The 13279-nt window shown below is 41.8% G+C and overlaps 1 pseudogene; it reads right to left on the bottom strand.

Moving 5' to 3' along the window:
* Positions 1-1358: 1358 nt before the first annotated feature.
* On the bottom strand, positions 1359-5393 carry LOC140738138 (heterogeneous nuclear ribonucleoprotein L-like; annotated as a pseudogene).
* Between the last annotated feature and the right edge of the window lie 7886 nt (positions 5394-13279).

Here is a 13279-nt window from a genome sequence, read left to right as displayed (position 1 = left end):
CAGTGTGAAGAGATTTGCAAATGCAACTTGACAATTGTTTCTTCAACTACTTCAGGAAGTTTTGTCCACCACAAAATTAGGGACTGCAGATTTATCATTAAAACCAAGTTTCAATATGTGTATGTTACACCATCAAGCATTTAATGTTTCCTCCAAACTAGAGTCATAGAACACTACAGCACAGAAACAGACCATTTGGCCATTCTAGTCTATGCTCAACTATTATTCTGCCCAGTCACATCAAATTGACCCTGGACCATAGCCTTCCATACCCTTCCTATCCAAACTGCTCTTAAATGTGGCAATCAAATCCGCCTCCACCACACTCTCACCACCTGCTCACTGAAGAAGTTCCTCCTCGTGTTCCCCTTAAATACTTCACTTTTCAGTTAAGATGACTTAAACTGAAGCAAGGAATGGATTCCTAGTATTTTTTGTAGTATGTATCACTTATTTCTGGACAGAAGATAAGAAAAATATCCTAGAAACATTGACTGAAACTAATAATAAAGTCAAGCCACATCAGTTATTCATTTTGAATTGAGTTATTTCATCCAGTGTTTATGAAAAGTTAAAGAATAGCTTTTTTTTTGTCACATGCCCATTGAAACATTGAAACGTAGAGTGAAATGAGTTGCCCGTGTCAACAACCAATGCAATTCGAAGGTGTGCAGGGAGGGGGCAGCCCAGAAGTATCTCCATGCTTCAAGCGCCAACATAGCATGCTCACAACTTACTAACTCTCACTAACCCATATGTACTTGGAATGTGGAAGGATCCTGGAGCATCCTGAGGAAACCCACATGGTCATGGGGAGAAGGTGCAAATTTCTTACCGGCAGCGGGATTTGAACCCCAATCACTGGCTCTGTAAAACATAACACTAGGCACTGCGCTACCATACATTAATATGTGCAGTACATTTAAGGAACATTTACACCTCAATTTTAAACAGCTCAGTCAAAATTTTCTAATACATCATTTTGAGCTTGTTTTTTCAACTTGTATAGCTGACAATTTATAAATTCCAATTCAGAAACAGAACATAATAACTGCTCACTAAAATATGTTGTCTGAATACCTCTGTTGAACATGGCACTGAATTCATCCAGAGTGTCAATTTTCTTCTTGTCAAGACTTAGGTCCTTATCAGAAGCTTTGTTGCAAGATTTCCCTGCTATACTCATTGCGCTGTCGTTCGAACACGTGTGCTCCAAGGAGCTTATGTTAATGCAAAGAGTAAATATATTACTGCCACAGCTGGATCATCACAGTGTCATCATGGGTCTTCTGGAAAAACTTATAAGGAACTCACGCCTCATTGGTGACTGTTCAGTTATAGTGGAAAATTATAACCCTTCATCCACATCTGGAAGATTCCATCCCATAAACCATCAGCACTGGACTTTCTGTTTGAGGATCATGTTCTGGTGGTGCTGGTGGTGGAAGACGATCATACTGAGCCCTATCACATTGATTGGATAGGCCTTAGTGAGGAGGTGATGGACCTACCGTCCTATGGTGTTCATAATGGGCCAGGGGTTCATGGTCATCATCTGGATAGTGACTATGGCCTCCTTGTTGGGCTGCATGTTCAGAAGGATAATGTCCAAACAACGCTGGTTGATGCTGACACTTGCTGGGTTCTTCTAGTCCTCCCAAATTAGGATTGGAATAGTCCCAAATGTGCTCATCAGTTTTGAAGACATTCAGGTGAGTAGGTCTTGCAGACTCAATCTTCAAAGTGCAACAACCAGAATAGATGTCTGCCCCACTGAGTGACACTTTTACTCTCTGAGCACCCTGTACAAAGTCAAATTCCACCATTGCTTTCAGAATACAATTCTTCTTACAGGATAACACGGATTGCAAATTGTGTACAGCACATCCATTGTAACTGGATGGATGAGGTTCATCACTGTGAAGAGCAGTATGTTCTTGACATTTCTGGAATCACCAGGCCTGGAAATGTTCTGACTTATAGAGTAGTTAACAAAAGCAGGCTGTGCTCTCATGTAGATCTAACTTTCAACTGCAAAGTTTACATGGCACATACACCATTCAGTTCCTCAGATCCCAGTCATACTTGTCCCTTCTTTGGCATCAGAATCAGAATCAGGTTTATTATCACTGGCATTTGATGTGATATTTGTTAACTTAGTAGCAGCAGATCAATGCAATACATAATAAAGAAGAAAATAATAATAATAATAAACAAGTAAATCTTATTCAGTAAACTTTATACAGCATACATATATTGAGTAAATTAAAAATTGTGCAAAAAACAGAAATAATATATATTAAAAAAAAATGAGTTAGTGTCTAAAGCTTCAATGTTTATTTAGGAATCGGATGGCAGAGGGGAAGAAGCCGTTCCTGAATCACTGAGTGTGTGCCTTCAGGCTTCTGTACCTCCTGCCTGATGGTAACAGTGAGAAAAGGGCATGCTCTGGGTGCTGGGGGTCCTTAATAATGGACACTGCCTTTCTAAGACACCACTGCTTGAAGATGTCCTGGGTACTTTGCAGCCTAGTACCCAAGATGGAGGTGACTAATTTTACAACCTTCTGCAGCATCTATTGATCCTGTGCAGTAGCTTCCCCCAACCCCCCACCTCATACCAGACAGTGATGCAGCCTGTCAGAATGCTCTCCACGGTACGTCTATAGAAGTTTTTGAATGTATTTGTTGACATACCAAATCTCTTCAAGCTCCTAATAAAGTATAGCTGCTGCCTTGCCTTCTTTATAACTACATTGATAAGTTGGGACCAGAGATCTTGATACCCAGGAACTTGAAACTGCTCACTCTCTCCACTTCAGATCCCCCTTTGAGGATTGATATGTGTTCCTTTGTCTTACCCTTCCTGAATTCCACAATCAGCTCTTTTATCTTACTAACGTTGAGTGCTAGGTTGTTGCTGTGGCATCACTCCACTAGTTGGCATATCTAACTCTTGTACGTCCTCTCGTCACCACCTGAGATTCTACCAACAATGGTTGCATCGTCAGCAAATTTATAGATGGTATTTGAGCCACACAGTCCTTGGTATAGAAATAGAGCTGTGGGCTAAGCACACACCCCGGAGGTACACCAGTGTTGATCGTCAGCGAGGACGATATGTTATCATCAATCCGCACAGATTGTGGTCTTCCAGTTAGGAAGTCGAGGATCCAATTGCAGAGGGAGGTACAGAGGCCCAGGTTCTGCAACTTCTCAATCAGGATTGCGGGAATGATGGTATTAAATGCTGAGCTATAGTTGATGAACAGCATCCTGACCTAAGTGTTTGTGTTGTCTAGGTGGTCTAAAGATGTGTGGAAAGCCATTGAGATTGCATCGGCTGTTGACCTGTTGTGATGATAGGGGAATTGCTATGGGTCCAGGTCCTTGCTGAGGCAGGAGTTCAGTCTAGTCATAACCAACCTCTCAAAGTATTTCATCACTGTCAATGTGAGTGCTACTGGGCGATAGTCATTAAGGCAGCTCACATTATTCTTCTTAGGCACTGGTCTAATTTTTGCCTTTTTGAAGCAAGAAGGAATTTCTGCCCATTAGCAGTGAGAGGTTGAAAATGTTCTTGAATACTTCTGCTATTTGGTTGGCACAAGTTTTCTGAGCCCTACCAGGTACTCCACTGGGACCTTCCACCTTGCGAGGGTTCACTCTCTTTAAAGACAACCTAACATCGGCCTCTGAGACAGAGATCACAGGGTCCTCAAATGCAGCAGGGATCTTCACAGCTGTAGTTGTGATCTCCCTGTCAAATCAGGCATAGAAGGCATTGAATTCATCTGGTAGTGAAGCGTCTCTGCTATTCATGCTATTGGGTTTTGCTTTGTTGGATGTAATGTCTTGCAAGCCCTGCCAGAGTTGTTGTGCATCTGATGTTGCCTGAACCTCATCTGAAATTGTCTCTTTGCCCTTGAAATAGCCCTCTGCAGATCATACCCTGTTTTCTAGTACAGACCTGGATCGCCAGACTTGAATGGCACAGATGTAGCCTTCAGCAGATGACGTACCTCCTGGTTCATCCACGGTTTTTGTTTTGGGAATGTGCAGTAAGTCTTTGTGGGCACACACTCATCCACACAGGTTTTAATGAAGTTGGTAACAACTGCAGCATACTCATCCAGGTTCAAAGGAGAATCCCTGAATACAGTCCAGTCCACCGATTCAAAACAGTCCTGTAGGCGCTCCTGGGCTTCCCTTGTCCAAACCTTCTTGGTCCTCACTGCTGGTGCTGCAGTCTTCAGTCTCTGCCTACACTCAGGGAGTAGAAGTACAGCCAGGTGATCAGACTTCCCGAAGTGAGGGCGTGGAATAGCACGGTCGGCATTCCTGATGGTGGTGTAGCCATGGTCCAGTGTGTTGTTTCCTCTGGTATTGCAAGTGATCTGTTGATGGTAATTGCTTTGTGATTTTTTCAGACTGGCCTGGTTAAAATATCCCAAAATGATGGTGAAGGCATTAAGGTGCGCTGTTTTGTGCATGTTGATCCCAATGCTCAGATCATCTAAAGCCTGATTGACATTGGCCTGAGCTGGAATGTATACTCTACAAAATGATCCTGTGGTAGGTAAAAAGGACGGCACTTAACTGCTAGATATTCCAGGTCTGGTGAGCAGAATTGGGATAGCACTGATATATTTGTGCACCAGGAAGAGTTGACCATGAGGTATACTCTTCCACTTCTGCTTTTGAGAGACGAGAGATCTACCCTGACAGTGTACAGTAAACCCGTCAATCTGAACAGCTGCATCCAGTATGGAAGGGGTTAACCAGAATTCTGTGGAACAAAGGACATACGTGATCCTAATGCCCCTCCGATTCAGCACCCTGGCTCTGAGATCATCGATTTTATTCACTAGAGACTGACTGCTTGCCAGCAAGATAGTGGGTATTGGGAGCTTAAAACCCCGTTTACTTTACCCCGTGCACTTGTAATACTGATCTACAGCCATGCTTCTTCTGTGGGCCCTTCCATCCACAGTCAGAGTTGTTTCCATCAGTTTTAAGCAGCAATAGTTTGTTTAAACGCATTAAGACTTCCTTGTTGACTGTACTGACCTTGGGAGCAGTTGTGCTTTTTAGCTGTATCAGGCCGAAACGAGAATATTCAATCGTATCCATTGAGAGCACTGCTGCTACTCGAGTCGCTCCTGGAAGTGAAAAATCATCACCGCACGGCCGGTGGCACCAAATACCAGCAGTGCTTCTACAAGATCTGCCTCCATCACTCCATCACACAGCCCTCTGACACGTACTACAGGGGATGAATTTGGTTTATGACGATCTTCGAGGTAGCTGCCATCTTTGCTGCCAGCTGCCATAGTTTTGGGCTCTCTGGCGCTTAGCCGCTCTGCCGCCGTATGCCACCTGGCTGATTGCCATCTTGATGCTAACTGCTGCCAATCTTCAGACATTGCAAATTGCAGGTAAGATCCACTATAGATAAAGCAGTAATAAAATAGCATCTGTATTACTTTTGCTGCAACATTTTATCAAAGTGCTAATTCTGTATGCAGTATTAGACATAAATCATAAAACTTTATAGCACATTACAGGCCCTTCAGCTAATGATGTTGTGCCGGCCTATTAACTTATTCCAAAATCAGTTTAATTCTTCCCTGCCTTATAGCCCTCCATTTTTCCTTCATCCATGTGCTTATCTAAGACTCTCTTAAATGTCCCTAATGTGTCTTCCTCTGCCATCACCATTGCCAGTGCATTTTAATTTTATGCACCCACCACTAACTATATGAAAAACCTACCTGTGACATCCCTCTATGCTTTCCTCCAATCCCCTTTAAATTATGTCTTCTTGTATGAGCCATTTCCTCCCCGGGATAAAGATGCAGGATCTATCAATCCTGTCATCTTATACACCTCTACCAAGTCTCCTATCATCTTTCTTCAACTCACAAAGAAAAGCCAAGCTCACTTTAGCTTTCCTGAGAATGCATGTTTCCTCATCCAGGGAAATCAGCTCCATACCCTCTCTAAAACAGTGAGTAGTGAATCTGTAGAATTCATCGCCACAGGCGGTTGTAGAAGCCAACTCATTACATATACTTACTGTAATTGATTTACTTTTTTTTCTATATTGTCATAAATTGCATTGTACTGCTGGGGCTAAATTAACAAATTTCATGACACATGTTGGTGATAATAAGCCTGATTTTGATTCATATGTTGTGAAATTTGCTATTTTGCAGCAGCAGTACAGTGCAATATATTAAAAAATTACTATCAGTTACAGTACAAGATATAAAAAATATATAAGTAGTGCAAAAAGGGAACAAAATGGTGACTTAGTATTCATGAGTTCATGGACCATTCAGAAATCTGATCATGGAGGGGAAGAAGCAGTTCCTAAAATGTACAGTGTGTATTCTCAGACTCCTTTACCTTCATCCTGGTGGTAGTAATGAGAAGAGAGCAGATCCCAAGTGGTGAGAGCCCTTCTCAATGGATCTTACTGATGGATGCTAACATCAGCTTTTGAAGATGTCCTCAAGGGCCAGGAGGCTAGAGTCTTGGATTGATCTTTTGAGTGGCTAATGCCCAGGAACTTGAAGCTGCTCACCCTTTCCACTCCTGACAATATCACAATATCAATATCACAAACAAACACACAAACACACACAAAAGCAGAGAAAATTCCCCTTTTTCACTGTAACTTTTGACATCCTAACTAATCAAGAACCTATCAACCTCCACTTTACTCAATGGGTTGGCCTCCACAGCCATCTGTGACAATGAACTCCACAGATTCACCACCCAACCACCCAATGGTTAAAGCAATTCCTCCTCATCTTGGTTCCTTTTCTCCCCTGGCCCTACTCATCCATTATAGGAAACATCCTCGCCACATCCACTCTATCAAGGCCTTTCAAAATGTTATTTATTTACTTATTGAGATACAGTTCGGAACAAGCCCCTCCAGCTCTTTGAGCCACACTGGCCAGCAACCCCAGATTTAACCCAAGCCTAATCATGGGGCAATTAACCTACTAACTGCTACATTTTTGGACTGTAGGAGGAAACCAGAGCACCTGGAGGAAACCCACACATTCCACAGGGATGACATACAGACTCCTTACAGATGATGTCGGAACTCCAAACATCAAGACTCCGAGCTATAACAGCGGAATGCTGCCCGCTACTCTAAGGTGGAACCACCTATTCAATAGGTTTCTATTTGATCCCCCATCATTCTTCTAAATTCTAGTGAGTACAGGCTCAGAGTGATCAAATGGCCCTCATATGTTAACCTCTTCATTCCCAGAATCATTCTCATGAACATCCTCTGGATCCTCTCCAATGCCAGCATACCTTTCAAGTTCTGAGGAACACATGTTTAAAATTTGTGGTGCCAATCCTGTCTTCCGTGTTATCATTCATCACCCTCCTAAATCCAATGCCTGCTTTCTCTCCGAATTCTCAGTACTCTTATTCCCTTAAAGTTTCCTCTTTTCCTCTTAAAGTCCTCTTCTGGTTATCAAGGGGGATGGGACCCGGAGCGATAGAGCAGTGGAAGAAGTGCATGGAGTAAAGCCAGATCTAACATATAGAGAGGCTTTGAGGAAAAAGAAGCAGAATAAAGGGTGTAAAGGTAGTAAGGTAGAAGGGCTAAAGTGTGTGTACTTCAATGCAAGAAGCATCAGGAGCAAAAGTGATGAACTGAGAGCTTGGATACATACATGGAATTATGATGTAGTGGCAGTTACGGAGACTTGGCTGGCACCAGGGCAGGAATGGATTCTCAATATTCCTGGATTTCAGTGCTTTAAAAGGGATGGGGGGGGGGGGAGGGGAGGAGGGGTGGCATTACTGGTCAGGGATACTATTACAGCTGCAGAAAGAGTGGGTAATGTAGCAGGATCCTCTTTTGAGTCAGTATGGGTGGAAGTCAGGAACAGAAAGGGAGCAGTTACTCTACTGGGGCTATTCTATAGGCCCCCTGGTAGCAGCAGAGATACCGAGGAGCAGATTGGGAGGCAGAATTTGGAAAGGTGATAACTCTGCAAGAGGAGCCCATTTTTCACAAGACTGTTACAGAGAATAGTGAAGATTCAGAAATGTTCTCAATTATAAACCGACTGTTGAACCCTGCCCAACCTGTAATGTCCTCAAGTCAAGCATCTGCCGCAAAATGTGAGGAACTCACGATATTTACTTATCTACCAAATTACTTCCACTAGGGAGAGTAGAGGTACAGATTCCAGTAACCTCTATAGCCCTACTCTTAAAACCGAATCCATGTCAAAATTCTCAAGCATTTCTGAATCAGAACTCTATGAGGTTGTAACAAAAAAGTAAACATCTACTTGCTATCTCGACCCTGTCCCTACCACATTTTTAAAGGACTCTTTTAATAGTGTTTTCAATTCTGTTAGCAAATTATTAACACATCCCTTGATTCTGCTGTTTTTCAGATGCCTTCAAAACTGTGGCTGTCAAAGCCCTACTTAAAAAACCAAACCTTGAGAGTGAGGCACTAGCTAACTAAAGGCCTATATCAAATCTTCCCTTTCTGGGCAAGATCCTTGAGAAAGTAATTTTCAACCACTCAACAACTTTCTGGATGAGAACAATATGCTAGGAAAATTTCAGTCAGGTTTTAGAGCAAACCACAGCGCAGAGACAGCCTTTACCAAAAACATCAGTGACCTTGGCCTCAGCACTGATGCCAACAGAGTCTCAAATCTAATGCTTCTAGATCTAAGTGTCGCCTTTGACCACAACATTCTCCTAGATTGTCTGGAGAACTGGGTTGGCCTCTCTGGTGATGCCCTTAATCGGTCTTGTTTATGGATCTGACAGAAATGTTTTATGTCTCTCTTGGAGACCAAGTTTCTAAGAGATACAATGAATCTTCTAGTGTTGCTCAGGGGAGCTGTCTTGGTCTCCTACCCATCTTGTTATACATGTTCCCCTAAGGAGACATCATTACAGAGCATGAGCTTGATTTCCATACTTAAGCAGACGACACACAATTGTGTATTTCAGTTGACCCTGATGATGATAATGGACTGGTGTGTGCTGTCCAACCTTCTTCTGAAAGAGAAAGTGGCTTTTAAGACTAGACAACAAAATCAATAGTGCTTTCCAAGTTTATTTCCTTACCAAAAAAAAAGGATCTGTGATAAAAATGAATACCCTCAAATTATGGAAATACAGAAAAATGATGAGATATTTAGTTGGCATTTTAGTCATGCTCACCCTGTTTTCTGTGACTTCATTATATATTAACTCATAATTTTTTTATTACGGTTTAAAAGCATTAATAGATTGCAATGAAAATCAACTGCAATAGAAGTTAGTAATACATAAAGAAGAGAAAATATGACCACAGATTTAACAGAGAGAATATGAAGGAGAGATAGTTTGTATAATAGCTGCAAAAGATAAAATGTTAAAGAACAAAATGAGACATAATAATACAAAATGGATAATCTGAAAGCTGAGAGCACAGTGGAGTCCCAATTCCTTTTCTCAGTATTCTCTGGAACGTGTGCCAAAAATGCCAGAAGCAGTAGGCAGACTCTCCTGGGGCCAGCCACGTATCTAATGCAGAGATAAGAAGGTTATTACAAGATTAGGAGCTTTCAGCACCAATGAAGCATCATACTTAACTTTATTCATTTATTTATTTATTGAGATACAGCACTTCAAAAGGGCCTTCTGGCCCTTCAAAACATGCCACCCCCCCCCACCCCCCCACCCCCGATTTAATCCTAGCCTAATCACGGGACAATTTACAATGACCAATTAACCTACCAACTAGTACATCTTTGGACTGTGGGAGGAAACTAGAGCAGCCAGACGAAACCCACATGGTCAAGGGGAGAACGTACAAACTCCTTATAGGCAGCAGCGGGAATTAAACCCTGCTCACCTACATTGTAAAACATTGTGCTAACCACTATGCTACTCTATCACCTTTATGCCATGTCTCCAGCAATAGTAAAATGAATTCACAGACAATCCCTACAGCTGATACTAATAGATGAGGTAAGAAATCCAAATCTGGTAATAGGGGCCCTGTTGTTTTCAGCTCATAGAGGTGGATGGGCCAAGCATTTGAAAAAATAAATTGTTATTTCTTTTGGACTGGGGCTTTAAATGCCAATACATATTCATATTTGCCTGTCACTCCCTTATGCTGAGGTGGTCCAGGAAAGATTCACCTTCCAACATCTCCGTAGACCTTAGGAGATCCTACACCAAGCTCCACTGAGACCGATTAAGAAGATCTTTACTCCTTCATGAAAAGAAGATTATTAGTGCTGGAGGGGTCAATTCTTGCAACAAAGATGGACAAATAGTCCATTTTGTTCAGAAGATTTAAAGGAGCACGGTATGGAAATGCAAATGATCACATGCAAATGATTGAGAAAGGGGTGCTACTCGGTGATGTCAGATTCAAGTGAACACTGTGAAGTTCTCAACCAGGAAAACAGAGACTTAGAAGAATTGTAAAGATTAGAATTCAAGATTCAAGATTGTTTATTGTCATTCTTCAGTACACAAGGGCCGTTCCATCATAGGCACAACCTTCCCCAGCGTCAAAGAAATCTTCAATAGAAGGTGTCTGAAAAGGTGGCATCCATCACTGAGGATCTTCATTATCCGAGACATTTGCACTTCTTGTTATTACCATCAGGGAGAAGGTAGAGGAGCGTGAGGACCCACACTCAACGTTTAAGGAGCTGCTTCTTCCCCCCACCATAATATTTCTGTATAACCATATAACAGTTACAGCACAGAAACAGGCCATCTCGGCCCTTCTAGTCTGTGCCGAACGCTTACTCTCACCTAGTCCCACCGACTTGCACTCAGCCCATAACCCTCCATTCCTTTCCTGTCCATACACCTATCCAATTTTACTTTAAATGACAATATCGAACCTGCCTCTACCAATTTTGCTGGAAGCTTGTTCCACACAGCTATCACTCTCTGAGTAAAGAAATTCCCCCTCGTGTTACCCCTAAACTTTTGCCCCCTAACTCTTAACTCATGTCCTCTTGTTTGAATCTCCCCTACTCTCAATGGAAAAAGCCTATCAACGTCAACTCTATCTATCCCCTCATAATTTTAAATACCTCTATCAAGTCCCCCTCAACCTTCTACACTCCAAAGAATAAAGACCTAACTTGTTCAACCGTTCCCTGTAACTTAGGTGCTGAAACCCAGGTAACATTCTAGTAAATCTTCTCTGTACTCTCTCTATTTTGTTGACATCTTTCCTATAATTCGGTGACCAGAACTGTACACAATACTCCAAATTCGGCCTTACCAATGCCTTGTACAATTTTAACATTACATCCCAACCAACTCCTATACTCAATGCTCTGATTTATAAAGGCCAGCATACCAAAAGCTTTCTTCACCACCCTATCCACATGAGATTCCACATGGAACTATACACCATTATTCCTAAATCACTCTGTTCTACTGCATTCTTCAATGCCCTACCATTTACCATGTATGTCCTATTTGGATTATTCCTACCAAAATGTAGCACCTCACACTTATCAGCATTAAACTTCGTCTGCTATCTTTCAGCCCACTCTTCTAACTGGCCTAAATCTCTCTGCAAACTTTGAAAACCTACTTCATCATCCACAACGCCATCTATCTTAATATCATCTGCATATTTACTCATTCAATTTACCACCCCATCATCCAGATCATTAATGTAGATGACAAACAACATTGGACCCAGTACAGATCCCTGAGGCACACCACTAGTCACCGGCCTCCAACCTGACAAACAGTTATCCACCACTACTCTCTGGCATCTCCCATCCAGCCACTGATGAATCCATTTTACTACTTCAATATTAATACCCAACGATTGAACCTTCCTACCGAACCTTCCGTGCGGAACCTTGTCAAAGGCCTTACTGAAGTCTATATAGACAACATCCACTGCTTTACCCTCGTCAACTTTCCTCGTAACCTCTTCAAAAAATTCAATAAGATTTGTCAAACATGACCTTCCACGCACAAATCCATGTTGACTGGTCCTAATCAGACCCTTTCTATCCAGATAATTATATATACCATCTCTAAGAATACTTTCCATTAATTTACCCACCACTGATGTCAAATTTACAGGCCTATAATTGCTAGGTTTACTCTTAGAACCCTTTTTAAACAATGGAACAACATGAGCTGTGGTGGCGTGTTGGGGAGGAAGCATTAAGAAGAGGGACGCCTCACGTCTTAATAAGCTGGTAAGGAAGGCGGGCTCTGTCGTGGGCAAAGTACTGGAGAGTTTAACATCGGTAGCTGAGCGAAGGGCGCTGAGTAGGCTACGGTCAATTATGGATAACTCTGAACATCCTCTACATAGCACCATCCAGAGACAGAGAAGCAGTTTCAGCGACAGGTTACTATCGATGCAATGCTCCTCAGACAGGATGAAGAGGTCAATACTCCCCAATGCCATTAGGCTTTACAATTCTACCGCCAGGACTTAAGAACTTTTTAAAAGCTATTATTAATGCTTTTTGAGATAGTGATTTAGATGCATATCATATTTTCTACTGAGTTAAGTATTGTATGTAATTAGTTTTGCTACAACAAGTGTATGGGACATTGGAAAAAAAGTTGAATTTCCCCATGGGGATGAATAAAGTATCTATCTATCTATCTATCTATCTATCAATCCTCCAGCACCATCCCGGCTTCTAATGACATTTGAAATAATTCTGTCAGAGCCCCTGCTATTTCTACACTAACTTCCCTCAAGGACCTAGGGAATATTCTGTCAGGACCCAGAGATTTATCCACTTTTATATTCCTTAAAAGCGCCAGTACTCCCTCCTCTTTAATTGTCATAGTTTCCATAACTACCCTACTTGTTTCCCTTACCTTACACAATTCAATATCCTTCTCCTTAGTGAATACCGAAGAAAAGAAATTGTTCAAAATCTCTCCCATCTCTTTTGGCTCCACACATAGCTGTCCACTCTGATTCTCTAAGGGACCAATTTTATCCCTCACTATCCTTTTGCTACTAATATAACTGTAGAAACTCTTTGGATTTATTTTCACCTTACTTGCCAAAGCAACCTCATATCTTCTTTTAGCTTTTCGAATTTCTTTCTTAAGATTCTTTTTATATTCTTTATATTCCTCGAGCACCTCATTTACTCCATGCTGCCTATATTTATTGTAGATATTTCTCTTTTTTCCTAACCAAGTTTCCAATATCCCTTGAAAACCATGGCTCTCTCAAACTTTTAACCTTTCCTTTCAACCTA

Source organism: Hemitrygon akajei, chromosome 13 (genome assembly GCF_048418815.1).
Source record: "Hemitrygon akajei chromosome 13, sHemAka1.3, whole genome shotgun sequence".
NCBI classification, from domain to species: domain Eukaryota; kingdom Metazoa; phylum Chordata; class Chondrichthyes; order Myliobatiformes; family Dasyatidae; genus Hemitrygon; species Hemitrygon akajei.
The sequence above is the reverse complement of the archived record's forward strand: the minus strand, read 5'-3'. Positions and strand labels throughout refer to the sequence as shown.